General features: G+C 47.5%; 1 protein-coding gene across 1 annotated transcript in view; it reads right to left on the reverse strand.

Annotated features, from left to right (window-relative positions):
* Positions 1-18,474, reverse strand: part of TMEM106B (transmembrane protein 106B) — a 70,815-nt gene extending 52,341 nt beyond the window's left edge. Inside the window, exon 1 of the mRNA XM_073629536.1 lies at positions 18,321-18,474. The gene's annotated coding sequence lies outside the window, so the exon portion shown is untranslated. The remainder of the gene's footprint in view (positions 1-18,320) is intronic.
* Positions 18,475-20,059: the final 1,585 nt, after the last annotated feature.

Raw genomic sequence — 20,059 nt, forward strand, 5'->3', positions numbered from 1 at the left:
CAGTAGCCAATAGCTGCCCTAGCGTGGGTTTTTGCCCGTCGGACTAACACACAGACGAGCGGATTTCTGGGTCCGGTGTAGTTACGACGTAAGGATTTGAAGCATGTTTCAAACCTAAAGTCCGTCAGATTTGCGACTGGAAAAGTCCGCTGAAAGTCCGGGGAAGCCCACACACGATCGGATTGTCAGCCGGCTTTGGTCCGTCGGCGTCCGTCAGACTTTTGTAGACAAAACGTCCGACCGTGTGTACGCGGCATAATAGTTGTCCTGTGGACAGATTCTCCCACCTGAGTTGTGGATTTCTGCAGCTCCTCCAGAGTTACCATGGGCCTCTTGGCTCCTTCTCTGATGAATGCTCTCCTTGCCCGGCCTGTCAGTTTAGGTGGACGGCCATGTCTTGGCAGGTTTGCAGTTGTGCCATACTCTTTCCATTTTCGGATGATGAATTGAACAGTGCTCCGTGAGATGTTCAAAGTTTGGGATATTATTTTTTAACCTAACCCTGCTTTATACTTCTCCACAACTTTATCCCTGACCTGTCTGGTGTGTTCTTTGGCCTTCATGATGCTGTTTGTTCACTAATGGGGCGTACACACGGTCGGACTTTTCACATGCAAAAGTCCGACGGACGCCGCCGGACCAAATCCGGCGGACAATCCGACCGTGTGTGGTCTCCATCGGACTTCCGACGGACAGTTTCGGCCGGAAATCCGACGTACTTTAGATTTGAAACTTGCTTCAAATCTTACGTCGTAACTCCGCCGGACTCAGTTCCTGACGGAAAGCCCGTTCGTCTGTATGCTGGTCCGACGGACCAGATACGACGGAGGAGCAGGTTACTGCATCTCGCGCTCGCTGCAATAGGAAAAACAAATTTTTCCATTGCGGCGAGCGCGGGGGGCATCCCAGACCCTTAGGTCTGGTATGGAACTTTAAGGGGAACCCCCTACACCGAAAAACCGGCGTGGGGGCCCCCCCAAAATCCATACCAGACCCCGATCCTAGCACGCAGCCCGGCCGGTCAGGAAAGGGGGTGGGGACGAGCGAGCGCCCCCCCCCCCTCCTGAACCGTACCAGGCCGCATGCCCTCAACATGGGGGGTGCTTTGGGGGAGGGGGCGCCTTGCGGTGCCCCCCCCACCACAAAGCACCTTGTCCCCATGTTGATGAGGACAAGGGCCTCTTCCCGACAACCCTGGCCGTTGGTTGTCGGGGTCTGCGGGCGGGGGGCTTATCGGAATCCGGGAGCCCCCTATAATAAGAGGGCCCCCAGATCCCGGCCCCCCCACCCTATGTGAATGAGTATGGGGTACATGGTACCCCTACCCATTCACCTAGGGAAAAAGTGTAAATAATAAAACACAACACAGGTTTTTAAAATGTTTTATTAAACAGCTCGGGGGGGGGGGATCTTGCTCCGGCTTCGGGGGTCCCTCCGGTTCCTCTTCTCCCGGCGTCCGGTTGGTTCTTCGGCCGGCCCCTCCGCTGTCTTCAGGTAGCTCTATTGCCAGCGGAGGTCCGGGCTTCTGGGCTTCTCTTCCCCAGATGTTGACACGACGCTCTCTCCGGCTGGACTGGTCTCTGAGGGCTCCGTTGTGACTTATATAGGCGGAGACCCCGCCCCCATATGATGTCACAGTCCCTGGGCATGCTGGGACTGTGACCTTTTAGGGGGCGTGGTCGACCACGCCCCCTAAAACGTCACAGTCCCAGCATGCCCAGGGACTGTGACATCATATGGGGGCGGGGTCTCCGCCTATATAAGTCACAACGGAGCCCTCAGAGACCAGTCCAGCCGGAGAGAGCGTCGTGTCAACATCTGGGGAAGAGAAGCCCAGAAGCCCAGAAGCCCGGACCTCCGCTGGCAATAGAGCTACCTGAAGACAGCGGAGGGGCCGGCCGAAGAGGAACCGGAGGGACCCCCGAAGCCGGAGCAAGATCCCCCCCCGGAGCTGTTTAATAAAATATTTTAAAAACCTGTGTTGTGTTTTATTATTTACACTTTTTCCCTAGGTGAATGGGTAGGGGTACCATGTACCCCATACTCATTCACATAGGGTGGGGGGGCCGGGATCTGGGGGCCCTCTTATTATAGGGGGCTCCCGGATTCCGATAAGCCCCCGCCCGCAGACCCCGACAACCAACGGCCAGGGTTGTCGGGAAGAGGCCCTTGTCCTCATCAACATGGGGACAAGGTGCTTTGTGGTGGGGGGGCACCGCAAGGCGCCCCCTCCCCCAAAGCACCCCCCATGTTGAGGGCATGTGGCCTGGTATGGTTCAGGAGGGGAGGGGGGCGCTCGCTCGTCCCCACCCCTTTCCTGACCGGCCGGGCTGCGTGCTCGGATCGGGGCCTGGTATGGATTTTGGGGGGACCCCACGCCGGTTTTTCGGCGTAGGGGGTTCCCCTTAAAGTTCCATACCAGACCTAAGGGCCTGGGATGCCTTCGACGGGGCTCGCAAGGTTTCAATCTCGCCAAAAAAAGCGGCAAGATTGAATTCCTTTTCTAGTCCCGTCGTACCCGAGTCACGTTCAAAATGAACGGACTTGTCCGTGTGTGGGAAAGTCCGTTCATTCTGAAAGTCCGGCGGAAGTCCGTCGGGAAGACCGGATTCCGGAAAGTCCGGCCGTGTGTAGGCAAGTCTGGCCGTTCAGAAAGTCCGGCGGTAGTCCGCCGGAAGTCTGGCGGCAAGTACGTCGGACCTAGCTTTCCAGAAAGTCCGACCGTGTGTACGCCCCATAAGGTTCTCTAACAAAACTCTGACAGCTTCACAGAACAGCTGTATTTTTCCTGAGATCAAATTACACACAGGTGGACTCTATTATTTATTTCTGAAGGCAATTGGTTCCACTAGATTTTAGTTAGGGGTATCAGAGTAAAGGGGGCTGAATACAAATGCACGCCACAATTTTCACATATTTATTTGTAAAAAATTCTGAAAAACATTTATCATTTTCCTTCCACTTCACAATTATGTGCCACTTTGTGTTGCTCTATCACATAAAATCCTAATAAAATACATTTACCTTTTTGGTTGTAACATGACAAAATGTGGAAACTTTCAAGGAGTATGAATACTTTTTCAAGGCACTGTGTGTATTTTAAGCATATCATGTCACCATACAACTACAGATAAGTTGCTGGGCTATACTGTATAACCTTCAGAGCCAGGTCATATGAAAAATGATGTAGCAGCTACACAATTGCTCCGCTCAGCGTTCTTGCTGTAAAAATAAATAAATAATTGCAGTCACTGAAATCTGTCACAATGAATCCAGCGATTTGTAGCTCCAGAATTACCAGCTGCAAAATCTTCCCATGTTCTCCAGTGCAGACGCCGAGGATAATGGTGCATCAGCTATATGTAGCGGTTCGGACCCGAATTGTTTACCATGACAGCGGTGGCTCTGCAGCCAGCCACATGTCGCTAGAAGAAATAATTAGAGAGATTTGCAGCCGCCATAAGATTGCTGGGTGAAGTGGCCCGGAGGGCGGTCTGTTCTGTGGAATGACAACAGCTGTGTTTACAGGTTTCCTTGTTCTCACAATTGTTATGTGATCAGCAAGAAACTTCCGACATTGGAGGACATTCTAGGGAGGATGCCGGGTGATTCCATCACATAGAATTGATACAAAATTCCAGTCTACTGCGTTGCAGACCCCAGACCATTCATTCCAATAACAATCTTCCCATAAGATAATATGTGCGTTCAAAATATTTTATCCATGGTAATTAGAGGTGCACCGAAATTTTGGGCGCCGCAAATTATTTTGCGAAAACTGTTTTTTTCATTTGGCCGATATCAAAAAACAGCCGATACCGAAAGGGGGCGGTGTCCGCCCCGGGTGCCGCCCATTGCGGGAGCGTCACCCTGGCGCGCCCCAGTCCTCCCCTTCCTCCTGCTCTCCTCAATCTCCGTGTGTCACGGAGCTGAATTGTCCGGGCCGTAGTAACAACATCCCGCCTCCTGTGATAGACGGCACACTGATCCAATGGCGGGACATTGAATCGGTGTGATGTGATCACAGGAGGCGGGACATTGTTACTGCGGCCCGGGCAGCTCAAACCCTGCTCGGTGACACACGGAGATCGCCACTGATCCAGGCACAGGCAGGCTGCTTATGATGCACACTGGTGAGGCTGCTGGACACAGGCAGGCTGTATATGATGGCTACTGGTGAGGCTGCTGGGTACAGGCAGGCTGCATATGACGGGCTCTGGTGAGGCTGCTGGGCACAGGTAGGCTGCATATGACGGGCACTGGTGAGGCTGCTGGGCACAGGCAGGCTGCATATGACGGGCACTGGTGAGGCTGCTGGGCACAGATAGGCTGCATATGATGGGCACTGGTGAGGCTGCTGGGCACAGGCAGGCTGCATATGACGGGCACTGGTTAGGCTGCTGGGCACAGGCAGGCTGCATATGACGGGCACTGGTGAGGCTGCTGGGCACAGCTAGGCTGCATATGACGGGCACTGGTGAGGCTGCTGGGCACAGATAGGCTGCATATGACGGGCACTGGTGAGGCTGCTGGGCACAGGCAGGCTGCATATGACGGGCACTGGTGAGGCTGCTGGGCACAGGCAGGCTGCATATGATGGGCACTGGCATAGAGCCGGGTGGGGGCCATCTTCCCCTCACTCAGCTCCGTACCACAGAAGACACTGGATCCGATCTTCTCCGCCGCTGCCGATGGCTCCGGTAAGTGGTGGAAAGCATGCGGCGGGGGGCCCTTTCCCGCCACTGATAAAAGTGATCTTGTGGCCAATCCGCCACAGAGACCACTTTTTTCGGAAAGCGGAACGCCCGCTGAAGAAGAGGATACCAGGGTAATGGCAGCTAGCTGCTGCCAAAACAACGATACTCCTCTTCAAAGAGCCGCCGTATAATGACGGTGGACGGTCCGTAAGCGGTTAGCAGTGAGAGACAAAATTACAACAAAAATATCCAGAAAAACGCATTTCAAAAAAGTTATATTGATTTTAATGAGTGAAATAAGCATTTGACCCCTTTGCAAAACATGACTTGGTGGCAAAACCCTTGTTGGCAATCACAGAGGTCAGACGTTTCTTGTAGTTGACCACCAGGTTTGCACACATCTCAGGAGGGATTTTGGCCCACTCATCTTTGCAGATCCTCTCCAAGTCATTAAGGTTTCGAGGCTGATGTTTGGTAACTTGAACCTTCAGCTCCCTCCATATATTTACTTTAGGATTAAGGTCTGGAGAATATCTAAGCCATTCCAGGACCTTAATGTGCTTCTTCACTCCTTTGTTGCCTTGGCCATGTGTTTTGGGTCATTGTCATGCTGGAAGACCCATCCATGACCCATTTGCAATGCCCTGGCTAAGAGAAGGAGGTTCTCACCCTAGATTTGACCGTACATGGCCCTGCCCATCGTTCCTTTGATGCTGTGAAGTTGTCCTGTCCCCTTAGCAGAAAAACACCCCCAAAGCATAATGTTTCCACCTCCATGTTTGATGGTGGGGATGGTGTTGGGGTCATAGGCAGCATTCCTCCTCCTAATGGCGAGTCGAGGCCAAAGAGCTCTATTTTGGTCTCATCTGACCACAACACTTTCACCCAGTTCTCCTCCGAATCATTCAGATGTTCATTAGCAAACTTCAGATGGCCCGTACATGTACTTTCTTGAGCAGGGGCACCTTGCGAGCGCTGCAGGATTTCAGTCCTTTACGGCGTAGTGTGTTACCAATTGTTTTATTGGGGACTACAGTGCCCAATACAGTGTATTCATACCCCTTGAAATTTTCCGCATTTTGTCATGTTAAAAGCAAAAAACTTAAATGTATTTTATTGGGATTTTAGACCAACACAAAGTGGCACACAATTGTGAAGTGGAAGGAAAATTATAAATGGTTTTCAAATATTTTACAAATAAATATGTGCATTTGTATTCAGCCCCCCTTTACTCTGATACCCCTAACTAAAATCTAGTGGAACCAATTGCCTTCAGAAGTTACCTAATTAGTTAATAGAGTCCACCTGTGTGTAATTTAATCTCAGTAGAAATACAGCTGTTCTGTGAAGCCCTCAGAGGCATATTAGTGAACAAACAGCATAACAAACAGCATCATGAAGGCCAAGGAACACACCAGACAGGTCAGGGATACAGTTGTGAAGTTTAAAGCAGGGTTAGGTTCTAAATAAATATCCCAGGCTTTGACCATCTCACGGAGCATTGTTCAATCCATTATCTGAAAATGGAAAGAGTATGGCACAACTGCAAACCTGCCAAGACATGGCCGTCCACCTAAACTGACAGGCCGGGCAAGGAGACCATTAATCAGAGAAGCAGCCAAGAGTTCCATGGTAACTCTGGAGGAGCTGCAGAGATCCACAGCTCAGGTGGTAGAATCTGTCCACAAGACAACTATTAGTTGTGCTCTCCACAAATCTGACCTTTATGGAAGAGTGGCAAGAAGAAAGTCATTGTTGAAAGAAAATCATAAGAAGTCCTGTTTGCAGTTTGTGAGAAGCCATGTGGGGGACACAGCAAACATGTGGAAGAAGGTGCTCTGGTCAGATGAGACCAAAATTAAACTTTTTGGCCTAAAAGCAAAACGCTATGTGTGGTGGAAAACTAACACTGCACATCACCCTGAACACACCATCCCCACTGTGAAACATGGTGGTGGCAGCATCATGTTGTGGGGATGCTTTTCTTCAGCAGGGACAGAGAAGCTGGTCAGAGTTAATAGGAAGATGGATGGAGCCAAATACAGGGCATACTTAGAAGAAAACCTGTAAGAGTCTGCAAAAGACTTGAGACTGGGGCGGAGGTTCACCTTTCAGCAGGACAACGATCCTAAACATACAGACAGAGCTACAATGCAATGGTTTAGATCAAAGCATATTCATGTGTTAGAATGGCCCAGTCAAAGTCAAGACCTAAATCCAATTGAGAATCTGTGGCAAGACTTGAAAATTGCTGTTCACAGACGCTCTCCATCCAATCTGACAGAGCTTGAGTTATTTTGTAAAGAAGAATGGGCAAAAATGTCCCTCTCTAGATGTGCAAAGCTGGTAGAGACATCCCCAAAAAGACTTGCAACTGTAATTGCAATGAAAGGAGGTTCTACAAAGTATTGACTCAGGGGGGCTGAATACAAATGTACCCCACACTTTTCACATATTTATTTGTAAAAAATGTTGAAAACCATTTATCATTTTCCTTCCACTTCACAATAAGGCTCCATGCACGCTGAAGCTTATAAACGGACGTTTTTTGGGAGTTTTTTTTAACAGCCCATAAACTCCCCTCTATTATCCTATGTGTCCGTTTTTGGACGTTTATCAGCAGTGGAGTTTATGGGCTGTTTTCTGAACGCCATAAAAACGCGTTCCGGAGTCGTTTTTCTGACCACAAAAAACGCCAAACGCTCATAAAAGCTGATAAACGTTGAAAAATGCCCAAAGACGTGGCTCACCAGCGTTTGATGTTTTTGAACCACTGAAAAGAAAAAAAAAAAAAAAAAAAACACACACATTATATATATATATACATACACACACACACTAACGTGGAAAAACGCTAATAAACGCTATTGCAAAAACTTTAAAAAACGTTGAAAGACTTACTGCAAAGCAACTGCCATTTTTATAACGTTATTTTAACGCCCAGAGTGCATGGAGCCTTATGTGCCACTTTGTGTTGGTCTATCACATAAAATACATTTATGTTTTTGGTTGTAACATGACAAAATGTGGAAAATTTCAAGGGGTGTGAATACTTTTTCAAGGCACTGTATGGTTCCAGCTGCCTTGAGATCATTGGCAAGATTCTCCTGTGTAGTTCTGGGCTGATTCCTCACCGCTATCATGATCATTGAAACTCCACGAGGTGAGATCTTGTATGGAGCCCCAGACCGAGGGAGACTGACAATTATTTTGTGTGTCTTCCATTTTTGAATAATCGCACCAACTGTTGTTCCCTCTCACCAAGCTGCTTGGCGATGGTCTTGTAGCCCATTCCAGCCTTGTGTAGGTCTACAATCCTTTCCCTGACATCCTTGGACAGCTCTGTGGTCTTGGTCATGGTGGAGAGATTGAAATCTGATTGGTTGATTGCTTCTGTGGACAGATGTCTTTTATACAGGTAACAAGCTGAGATTAGGGAGCACTCCCTTTAAAAGAGTGCTCCTAATCTCAGCTTGTTACCTGTATACAAGACACACGGGAGCCAGAAATCTTGCTGATTGATAGGGGATCAAATATTTATTTCGCTCATTAAAATGGAAATCAAGTTATAACTTTTTTGAAATGCGTTTTTCTGGATATTTTTGTTGTTATTCTGTCTCTCACTGGTAAAATAAACCGACCAGTAAAATTATAGACTGATCATTTCTTTGTCAGTGGGCAAATGTACAAAATCAGCAGGGGATCAAATACTTTTTTCCCCTTACTGTACACACAAAGATGCATCTCATAAAATAAGAACATCATCAAAAAGTTAATTTCAGTAATTCAGTTCAAAAAGTAAAACTCATATTTTATATAGATGCGTTACACACAGAGTGATATATTTGAAGCATTTATTTCTTTTAATGTTGATAATTATGCCTTTACACTTAGTGACAACCCAAAATTCAGTATCTCAGAAAATTAGATTATTACATAAAAAAAAAAAAAAAACGAAGTTACTTACTGGTAACGTTCTTTCCCGGAGTCCTTCAGGACAGCCACCTGAGAGCTTGGCTCCTCCCTTCTGTTTGGAAACACCTGCGCCAGCTTGTATAAATTTCCTCCTCCCCTGCTGGCTCCTCAGTTCTTTAAAGAGCACCTCCAGTCCGCAGGGGAGACACAAGAATATATGATAAACACAATTCATTATATCACATTTCCTGTAAGGAAATCTCTATGTCTTGATACACAATTGGGTGGGTACCCGGCTGTCCTGAAAGACTCCGGGAAAGAACGTTACCAGTAAGTAACTTCGTTTTTCCCCTAATCGTCTTTCAGGACAGCCACCTGAGAGGATAAACGAGCACTTACCCCTAGGGCGGGACCACGGCTTGTAAGACCTTGCGTCCAAAGGTCTGATCTTTAGCCGCCCAAAGATCCACTCTATAGTGTCTTACAAAGGTGGCAAAGCTGGACCAAGTTGCCGCTTTACAAATCTGTTCCGGCGTGGCTCCAGCTCTCTCTGCTTGCGACGCAGCCATTGCCCTGGTGGAGTGTGCCCTGATACCCTCTGGGACCTGCATACCTCCTAACCTATAGGCCTGTTCAATGGCTTCTTTTAGCCATCTGGCTATGGTACGTCTTGTGGCCTTTTGCCCTTTCCTTGCTCCAGAAATCAAAATAAATAAGGAGTCCGTCTTCCTAATATCTTTGGTTGCTTCTAAGTAATGCAAAACACATCTCCTTACATCTAAACTATGGAACTTTACTTCTTGTTCCTTAGAAGGATTTGGGCAAAATGATGGCAACACAATCTCCTGGCCTCTGTGGAATTTCGAGGCCACTTTAGGGAGAAATGCCGGATCCATTCTAAAAATTATGTGATCCGGAAAAATCTGAAAAAAGGGAGGCCTGATTGATAGGGCCTCCATCTCACAAACCCTTTTAGCCGTAGTAATTGCCACCAAAAAAACTGCTTTAAACGTCAGCATCTTCAGGTTGCAATCATCCAGTGGCTCAAAGGGGTGAGCTGTCATAGTTTGCAGCACTAATGACAGATCCCACTTTGGAAAAACTGTACCCTGTATCGGTCTTTGTCTGCTCAGTGATCTAAAGAGTCTGATTACCCACGGATCAGATGCTAATCTCTTCTCCAGGTAAACAGAAAGTGCTGACACTTGACTTTTAAGCGTGCTAAGACTTAGTCCCTTGTCTATCCCGTCCTGTAGGAACTCCAGGACTGCCACTGAGCCTCGTGTATTGAATTTTTTGTCTATACACCATCTGTTGAAACACCTCCATACTTTTTGGTAGATGTTCCTTGTCTCCATCTTCCTGCTTTTCAGCATTGTGTCTATTAGACGGCCTGAGAACCCTTTCGCTTCTAGCAACTGCTCCTCAGACACCATGCAGCCAAGTTCCATCTTTCCACTTGGGGGCAGTGTACTGGGCCCTGGGAGAGTAGATCTTCCTGGATCGGTAAAAACCAGGGGGGTTCTACCGCGAGTTCTCTGAGCATAGAGAACCACGGTCTCTTGGGCCAATAGGGCGCTATGAGAATTAGCGTTGTATTCTCCGTACGTAGTTTTCTTATTACCGCTGGTAGGAGAATAGGTGGGGGAAAGGCATAGCATTTTCTGAATGCCCATGCTTGTGCCAGCGCATCTACCCCGAGCGCTCCGTCCTCTCTTTCCAGGGAGAAGAATGCTCTGACTTTCCTGTTTTCCTTTGAGGCAAACAAGTCCACCTGAGGTGTTCCCCACTTGTGAGCTATCTGCTCGAATACCTCCTGGCTTAGCGCCCAATCGCCTTCTCTCACCTTTTTCCTGCTGAGGAAATCTGCCACTTTGTTTAAATCCCCTTTCAAGTGGATTGCTGACAAAGAGAGTAGGTTTCTTTCTCCCCACTTCAAGATTTCCTCTGCTAATGTCCACAGGGCTCCGCTCCTTGTTCCTCCCTGTTTGTTTATATAGGCGATCACTGACACATTGTCGGACCTGACCTGTAAATGTCGACCCTTGAACTCTGACTGGAAGGCTTGAAGTGCATACCATACTGCTCTTAATTCCTTCCAGTTGGATGATCTCCTCCTCTCTTCTTTCCCCCAAGTCCCTTGCGCTATCTGAGCGCTTAAATGCGCTCCCCACCCTACGCCACTTGCGTCTGTGGTTAGGATTCGGGAAATGGGTAGATTCCACAGCCGTCCCTTGTTTATGTTCTCTATTGTCCTCCACCACCATAAGGTTCCTTTCACCCTTGCTGATAAAAGAACCCTGGTGTCTAAGGACTCCTGCTTGTGATCCCACATTTTTAACAGGAACACCTGCAGTGGCCGAAAATGCAGGCCTGCCCATTGGACCGCTGGAATCGCAGATGTCAACAGTCCCAGTGTTGACATTATCTGCCTTATGGCACACGGTATATTGGCTTGTAATAAGCTTACTTCCTTCTGAATTTTCCCTATCTTTTCTTTGGGCAGAAACAGTCTTTGTTGCGCTGAATCTATGACATACCCCAAGTATACTATTTGCTGACTGGGTTGTAAATTGGATTTTTCCAAATTTACCAGCCAACCCAGACTTTCTAAGTACGTCTGTGTGTAGCTGAGGTTTTCTAGTAACTTCCGGGGCGACTCTGCAAATAGGAGAAGGTCGTCCAAATAAGCTATGACAGATATGCCTTTGACCCGTAATGGTGCCAGAGCTTCGGCCAGAATCTTGGTAAAAATTCTGGGCGATGAGGAGAGGCCGAAGGGTAGAGCCTGAAATTGAAGATGCCTGATTCCTCTTCCCGTCTCTATCGCAAACCTTAGAAATTTTTGACACTCCCGCTGTATCGGGATGTGCAGGTATGCGTCCTTTAGGTCTAGGGAGACCATATAACAGTTTGGGGGCAGAAGGGCCCTTACTGAATATATGGACTCCATTCTGAACCTTTTGTAGGTTATGGATAAATTTAGAGGCTTGAGGTTGAGGATGGGTCTGGTCTTTCCTGAAGTTTTCTGAACTCCGAATATGTGGGAGTAGAAACCCTGCCCTCTCTCTCCCCTTGGTACCTTGATTATCACCTTTTGTTGCTGGAGCTCCTCTAAGGATCTCATTAACCCTCTGGCCTTCTCCTTGTTTTTTGGGGGTTTGGTGATGTATAATCTGTTTGGGGGTGCTTTTGAGAACTCCAAACGATATCCCTCCTTTATTGTTCTCAAAATGAATTTGTTGGAAGATATCTCTTCCCATTGCGGAAGGAAGGCCCCCAGTCTTCCCCCTACTGCGACTATTGTGTCATTTCTTTTGGGTTTGCTCAGGAGGACGAAAAATCGCCCCCCCTTTGCCTTTCCCTCTCTGAACCCAAGGTTTCCTCTGGGTTTCCATTTTGGGAGCTGCAAATCGGGGTCTTGTATTCCCTCTTTGCCTTCTTTTATTTTGTTGTGGCTGTTTCCAATTTGCCTTACGTTTTAGTGGAAACGCCTTCTTTTTATCTGCCGTTCGATCCAGCACCTTCTCTAAGCCTGGTCCGAATAGCAGATCCCCTGTAAAAGGAATTCCACAGAGCTTGGCCTTGGACGCGCAGTCACCCTGCCATGTCTTAAGCCATAATGCTCTTCTAGTGGAATTGGCTAGGGCGGAGGACCTGGCTGCCATTCGCACCAATTCTGCGGATGCGTCTGCGATATAAGCAAGACCTCGCAGCAGTGTGGGAAATGAGTTTAGGATTTGCTCCTTTGCAGTACCTGCCTCAATGTGAGCCTGTAATTGGTTTAACCAGAACTCTACGTTCCTAGCTACCACCGTGACCGCCATTGATGGCTTCAGGCTACCCACGGTTGAGTCCCATGACTTTTTTAACAGGGAGTCCATCCTTTTATCCATTGGCTCAGACAAAACCCCCATGTCCTCAAAGGCCAAGTCCGTGTGCCTCGACACTTGCGAGAAGGCCGCATCTAGTTTTGGAATCTTGTTCCATACTGATGCTGGGTCCTCCGAGAAGGGAAATCGCCTTTTTAAGGCCTTAGAAAAAAATGGCTTCCTTTCAGGTTCCTGCCATTCCTTCTTAATAGCCTCTATAAGGACCTCATGAACAGGAAAATTCTTCTTTTCCTGTTCCCCCAGGCCCTCATACATCTGATCATGCAGCGACAATGTCTTTTTCTCTGTTGGTATACCTAGCGTGGTATAGATGGCCCCTAATAGATGATCTACCTCATCTAAAGAGAGTTTATATCGGGATGGCTTCCTGGAATCCCCATCCAGGGCTTCCCCCTCAGACTCTTGGGAGCCAGATGTTGCACTGTCCGGCTCCTCCACCTCCTCCCTAGGGGCTACTGAAGAGCCTGCACTCGTGGAGGGTATTGCCTGTGTTTTTGGTAATGGTGTTGTCAGAGGAGCAGTCAAAAGCTGTGGCATTTGGAAACCCTCAAAGAAGGTTTTGAAGGATTCGAAGGTATTAGACAATTCCTTAACTGATGCCGCTAGCTCACCCTGCTCTGAAGAGTGTTCTTGTACTAGTTTACTAATACACTCTTTGCATAATGCCTTTTCCCAGGTATCTTTAAGGGTAACTTTACAGGAAGGACACCTCTTTTTTGAAACATGAGAGACCCTGGTTTTTTCTGTTTTCTGAAAAGACATAAGACAAAAAAACCCCATACCATTAATACACAGTACCCTTCCCCCGCACATTTGCAGGAGTGCAACACTTCATTCGGGCTTGCCTCACCAGGGGCCCTATGAAACCACCCTCTGACACATGAGGGTCCTTTAACCTACTCCCCCCTTTCCCTTAGCCCAAAATTGATGGGGGGGGGGCGGGGGGGGGGGTGGTGGTACAGGCCAGGGGAGCTCCACCCTAGGTTCCCCTTACCTTCACATGGCTGGAGCTGGTCTCTGCTGGAGCAGTGCGGTCTAGGTCCTCTGCATCCGCCATCCTCGTGTCACATCCGGAGCCTGTGCTGTCTCTACAGCTTGTCTGGCTCCTCTCCAGCCCATGCCTGGCTCCTTTTCAGCGTTCTTGGCCCGGAACCGGAAGCCGCGAACCCGGAAGTGCCCGCCCCCTTTCGGCCGGATATGACGTCACCCGCCACAGGCCGTGCAATCCCAATACCCGGCATGTTTGTTTTTTCACATGCTGCTGGGGGTATGAGACTGCAGGAGCTGCGCTCCGCTTCACTGCACTCAGCGTTTGAAAAGGCCGCCCCCCCGACCTCGACCTGCACTCAGGGATGCGGGGGTGGCAATCAGAAAAACGACTTTCCTGACCAGGTTAGTGTAACTGCTGCTCACAGGGCTTTGCCTCACCAGGCTGCTCTGTACACCAACCTCTCTGGTCTGTCCTAGGAGTCCCCACTCCTCTTTCAGGACATGTTTGCCTGAGCCTCCTCTGGCTCTCCTGGCTGGTTCCTATGGTGTCTCCCCACTGGAGGAAACACAAATAACTGAGGAGCCAGCAGGGGAGGAGGAAATTTATACAAGCTGGCGCAGGTGTTTCCAAACAGAAGGGAGGAGCCAAGCTCTCAGGTGGCTGTCCTGAAAGACGATTAGGGGAAAAAAAAGGATTTTTAATACAGAAATGTTGGCTTACTGAAAAGTATGTCCATGTACAGTATAGTATGCACTCAATACTTGGTCGGGGCTCCTTTTGCATGAATTACTGCATCAATGCGTCGTGGCATGGAGGTGATCAGCCGGTGGCACTGCTGAGGTGTGATGGAAGCCCAGGTTGCTTTGATAGTGGCCTTCAACTCGTCTGCATTGTTGGGTCTGGTGTCTCTCATCTTCCTCTTGACAATACCCCACAGATTCTCTATGGGGTTTAGGTCAGGCGAGTTTGCTGTCCAATCAAGCACAGTGATACCATGATCATTAAACCGGGTATTGGTACTTTTGGCAGCGTGGGCAGGTGCCAAGTCCTGCCAGAAGATGAGATCAGCATCTCCATAAAGCTGGTCAGCAGAGGGAAGCATGAAGTGCTCTAGAATTTCCTGGTAGAGGACTGCGCTGACTTTGGACTTGATATAACACAGAGGACCAACACCAGCAGATGACATGGCTCCCCAAATCATCACTGACTATGGAAAAATTTGCATTTCATTTGAAAATGTGGAGGAAGAGTGGAGAGGCACAGAATCCAAGTTGCATGAGGTCCAGTGTGAAGTTTCCACAGTCAGTGATGATTTGGGGAGCCATGTCATCTGCTGGTGTTGGTCCACTGTGTTTTATCAAGTCCAAAGTCATCGCAGCCCTCTACCAGGAAATTCTAGAGAACGTCATGCTTCCCTCTGCTGACCAGCTTTATGGAGATGCTGATCTAATTTTCCGGCAGGACTTGGCACCTGCCCACACTGCCAAAAGTACCAACACCTGGTGTAATGATCATGGTATCACTGTGCTTGATTGGCCAGAAAACTCACCTGACCTAAACCCCATAGAGAACCTGTGGGGTATTGTCAAGAGGAAGATGAGAGACATCGGACCCAACAATGCAGACAAGATGAAGGCCGCTATCAAAGCAACCGGGGCTTCCATAACATCTCAGCAGTACCACAGGTTGATCACCTCCATTCCATGCCACAACGCATTGATGCAATAATTCATGCAGAAGGAGCCCCAACCAAGTATTGAGTGCGTACTATGTACATGGACAGACTTTTGAGTAAGCCAACATTTCTGTAATAAAAATCCCCCTTTTTTTTTTTTTTTATTGGTCTTATGTAATAATCTAATTTTCTGAGATACTGAGTTTTGGGTTGTTACTAGGTGTAAAGGCATAATCATGCTTCCCTCTGGTGACCAGCTTTATGGAGATGCTGATCTCATTTTCCAGCAGGACTTGGCACCTGCCCACACTGCCAAAAGTACCAATACCTGGCTTAAAGCGGAGTTCCACCAGCTTATCTGCTCCCCCCCAGTGCCACATTTGGCACCTTTCACGGGGGGAGAGTGGAACAGGTACCGGTCCACACTTCTGGGAGACGGGGCCACGGCAATGTCCCTCTGAAGTTTGCACCCCCCTCCTCCCCCACTAGGCCAGTTAGAAAGCGCCGTATGCTTTGCACATGTGCAGTAGGGAACCGGCAGTGAAGCTGAAAGGCATCACTGATGGTTTCCCTTTACAACAAATGGTGACGGCAGCACCCGAGAGCCGATCTGAAAATCAGCTGGGGTGCCAACCTCGCGGGCTCCCTGGACAGGTAAGTGTCCTAATATTAAAAAAGTCAGCAGCTGCAGTATTTGTAAATACCCTCATATTAAAGCTGAAAGTCTGCAGTTAAAGCACATCTTGTTTGTTTCATTTCAAATCCATTGTGGTGGTGTATAGAGCCAAAAAGATTAGATTTGTGTCGATGTCCCAATATTTATGGACCTGACTGTACTTTTTATTAAGCCAACATTTCTGTATTAAAAATTCTTTTTTTTTTAAATTGGTCTTATTATATTCCATCTATAGTCTATTCTAATTTTCTGAGATACAGAATTTTGGGTTTTTAGTAGCTGTAATCCATAATCATCAACATCAGAGGCCGGTTCACACCACCGAAACGCACTCCAAATCTGTTCCATATGCGTTTCTGCATGCGCGGTTTTAGCACGTTTACGATGCATTCTGGTGTGTTTTTGATGCGTTTCTAGATACATTCCAGGTGCTTTTTTTTTTCCTTCTTTTTTCCTACTATACTAGGGTCCAGTGCGTTTTTTTTAAAATATGTTTTACTGCATTCCAGTATAGTCCAGTGCAGGAAAAAAATGCAACATGTTCTACTTTTTTTTTTTTTCCTGGAACTGAAAAGTCCTGGAACTGGAACACAGTGGTGTGAATTATGACAATGGAATCCATATAACCTACTTTCCAAAAAACCGCACTGGACTGCGTGTGGTGTGACCTTGGCCTGAAAGAAATGCTTGAAATACATCACTCTGTGTGGAACGTCTCCCCCCCCCCCCCCTCTCTTTCTCCCCCCCCCCTCTCTTTCTCCCCCCCCCCCCCTCTCTTTCCCCCCCTCTCTCCCCTCTCTCCCTTCCCCCCCCTCTCTTCCCCCCCCCTCTCTCACTCCCCCTCCTCTCTCTCCCTCCCCCCCCTCTCTCTCCCTCTCTTTCCCCCCCCCTCTCTCTCCCTCTCTTTCCCCCCCTCTCTCTCCCTCTCTTTCCCCCCCTCTCTCTCCCTCTCTTTCCCCCCCCTCTCTCCCTCTCTTCCCCCCCCCCTCTCTCCCTCTCTTTCCCCCCCTCCTCTCTCTCTCTCTCCCCCCCCTCTCTCCCTCATATAGGGGTTTTACTTTTTGAAATACTGAAATAAATGAACATTTTGATGATATCCTATCAGACACACCTGTACATTGGTGAGCGCAGTCATGTGGAAGTAGAGTTGCCACCTCATCCCTTTAAACCTGAACACATATGAATTACACACCTTCTGGGGCTAATTGAATGCAGATAAGACACCAAGTGAGTTTAATTACCACCTTAATCAGCCACAGAACCTGTGGAATTACCGTATTTATCGGCGTATAACACGCACCTCAATTTAGGAGGGAAGTTGAAGGGAAAAAAACTTACATTTAAATGCCCATCATTGCAGCCTTGTCAGTGCAGCCATGTCAGTGCAGCCATGTCAGTGCAGCCATGTCAGTGCAGCCATGTCAGTGCAGCCTTGCCAGTGCAGCCATGTCAGTGCAGCCTTCCCCAGTGTCCAGTCCAGCCTTGCCCCAGTCCAGCCTTGCCCCAGTGCAGCCTTGCTGAAGCCTCTGAGCTTCAAAATCGCCGACCGCGATTTGAAAATGGCGCCGCCGGCGCCGAAATACACAGAGCCGGTCCTCGGCTCTTCTCGGCGGCTCTCGTTTACTTTCGGTTCCACACGGACTAGCCAAGTATTCTCGGCTAGGTTCGGGTGGCGCTCGAGTGAAACCGAAAGCCGCCGAGAAGAGCCGAGGACCGGCACTGTGTATTTCGGCGCCGGCGGCGCCATTTTCAAATCGCGGTCAGCGATTTTTTCGTTCTGACAGGTCAGGATCGGCGTATAACACGCACCCGCGATTTTCCCCTGATTTTAAGGGGAAAAAAGTGCGTGTTATACGCCGATAAATACGGTAATATGTGTTCGGTTTTAAAGGGATGAGGTGGCAACCCTATGTGGGAGTGTTATGATGGACACACCGGGGCAAAAGTACAGTAAAGCACTTCACCGGCGACGGACATCACGGGCGCTGCGTACAACGGGGGTCCGGAGGGGCGGCCAGGAAATTTGAACGTAGACCTTCCGTGATTGGGGGGAACAACGTACCCCTCTACAATAGTCACGGGTCTGAGAAAAAAGAATGCAGCCAGTGAAGGTCACCATCATACCTGATCCAGATCACAGCCCACCAATAGGAGACTGACCCCCCCCCCCCCCCCCACCAAAACAACTGAGAGCAATGGCTGCCCCCACCATACTCCTGTCCTAGGAGGGTCCCTATAACACCAGAGACACAGACCCTCCATTATGTGAGAACACCGAATCACAGATCGGTCGGTGATCAGAGTACTCCGTGTCCGGCCATGCTGGGACTTGTAGTGCGCTCTGTACACAATGATGGGGAGCTGTGATCACATGACCTCTCTGATCGGTGGGGGAGCAGCTGGCCGGACAGGTGCGGGTCACGTGATAAAAGGTCGGGGATCTCTGGAGGATACAATACAATGTAATACTCACCGCTCCGATCTCTGCCGAGTCTCTGATCGGCCAGGCCGTGTCCGTGACGTCACTACGGGGAGGCGCTGAGGACAATCCTCTTCACATGACCCAAAGAGAGCTGTGTGTTTGGGGGAGGAGCCTGGGGAGGAGCCTGACTCTCCTCTGTTTACAGAGCTCAGCACATGACATCCACAGGAGATCTGTCACCAACACACAATAATAGGACTATAAATAATCATTATCATTATTATTATTATCATCATCATATTATTATTATCATCATCATATTATTATTATCATCATTAACCCTTTCATGACTAAGCCTTTTTTTGACATTTGGTGTTTACAAGTTAAAATCCGTATTTTTTGCTAGAAAATTACTTAGAGCCCCCAATATTATATATATATATATATATATATATATATATATATATATATATATATATATATTTTTTAGCAGACAATCTAGAGAAACAAATGGCGATTATTGCAATATTTTATGTCACACGGTATTTATTCAGCGGTGCTTTAGATGCAACTTTTTTGGAAAAGGGACACTTTCATGAATTTTAAAAAAACCAAACAGCAAAGTTACCCCAATTTTTTTGTATAATGTGAAAGATGATGTTACGCCGAGTAAATAGATACCAAACATGTCACGCTTTATAATTGCACGCACTCGCGACATTTTTATTGTTCCTATTATAATTGACCACTTCAATACTGGACACTTTCACCCCCTGACCGTCCAGACAAATTTTCAGCTTTCAGCGCTGTCGCACTTTGAATGACAATTGCGCGATCATGCGACACTGTACCCATATGAGATTTTTATCATTTTTTCCCCACAAATAGAGCTTTATTTTGGTGGTATTTGATCACCACTGGGTTTTTTTGGGGGTTTTTTTTGCGCTATATATAAAAAATGAACAAACATTTTGAAAACAAAAAAAGTTTTTCTTCATATCTGTTACAAAACTTTGTAAATAAGTACGTTTTCTCCTTCACTGACGGGCACTGATTAGGCAGTACTTATTGGCATTGATGAGGTGGCACTTATATGCAGCACTGATGAGCATTGATAGGTGGCACTGATAGGCACTCATAGGTGACACTGGAGGGCACATATAGGCGGTGGGCGGCACTGATAGATGGCACTGATCAGAGGCGCTGGCAGGCATCACTGATGGGCACAGACTGTCATCCCTAATGGACAATGATTGCCATCCCTGGTGGGCTCTAGTGGGCTTACCTGGTGGTCATGGGTGGGCATCCTTGCTGGCCATGGGTGGGCATCCCTGGTGGTCCTGGGTGGGCATCCTCAGGGGGACTGCACTGACGATCAGGAGAGCAGCCGATCGTCTCTCCTCTACTCGCGTCTGTCAGCATGAGTAGAGGAATTATTAATTAATAATAATTATCATCATTATTATTATCACCATCATCATTATTATTATTATCTTTATTATTATTATTATCATCATCATCTTTATTATTATTGTCATTATTATTATTATGATTAGTATCATCATCATTATTATTATCATTATTATCATAATCATTATTGTTATCAGTATTATTTTTATCTTTATTATTATTTTTATTATCATCATTACTATTATTATCTTTATTATTATTATTATTATCATCATCACCATCATCATTATTATTATTATTATTATCATTATTAATATTATCCTTATTATTATCATCATTATTATTATCATAATCATTATTGTTATCTTTATTATTATTAT

Source organism: Aquarana catesbeiana, linkage group LG05 (assembly GCF_042186555.1).
Source record: "Aquarana catesbeiana isolate 2022-GZ linkage group LG05, ASM4218655v1, whole genome shotgun sequence".
Classification (NCBI taxonomy): Eukaryota; Metazoa; Chordata; class Amphibia; order Anura; family Ranidae; genus Aquarana; species Aquarana catesbeiana.